Consider the following 678-nt stretch of genomic DNA (forward strand, 5'->3'; position numbering starts at 1 on the left):
CCAGGGGAATCCTCTTGCATCTCTGCCAGTTTGCTCCAGTTTGCCCCAGTAAAGAGGATCCCAGCATCTCCTCGCTCTCTGGGGAGGTGCCCAGAGACTTCAGTGGGGACCAGATTTGGGCTGGCTGGACTCTGGTGCCGGAGCTCAGCCATCCCTGCCCCTTGCCATGGGGAAGCCGCCCTGGTGCACTGATGCCGGTGCAAGGACTGCTCGGGGCCAGCACCAGCGATGCCAGACAGACGGGTGGACGGGAAACCCATGAGCTAACCTTGGACCAACTTACAGAAAGGGAGGGATAAAACTACCCGCCTGGGTCTGACCTATTTAACAGACTGCGGCGCTCATTATTTTCCATAGCTGAAGTTGTCTCTAATTGTTAGTATGTCTTAACCAGTCCCACCGTGACCCACAGACATGAGCCGGCGTGGTCTGATGTAATTCCGTGTCTTTCCTGTTACTGCTGCGGATACTGTTCATGTACGTGTTTCTCGGCGCTTCTGTGCTGGTTTTATACATGCCGTTTTCGTGTACGATGGGTGTAACTCGTTTTTCTTTTTGTAGGTTTTTAGTATGTTTGTAACCCGACAGAATGGTGTTATTAAACTGAAACTTGTATCTTCAGTGGATAAATCAATCAAACTCCTCCAGCTCTTCTTGGTTTCTTTCTGGTGGGGTGGC

This window comes from Cariama cristata, unplaced genomic scaffold, assembly GCF_000690535.1.
Source record: "Cariama cristata isolate BGI_N322 unplaced genomic scaffold, ASM69053v1 scaffold11770, whole genome shotgun sequence".
Taxonomy (NCBI): domain Eukaryota; kingdom Metazoa; phylum Chordata; class Aves; order Cariamiformes; family Cariamidae; genus Cariama; species Cariama cristata.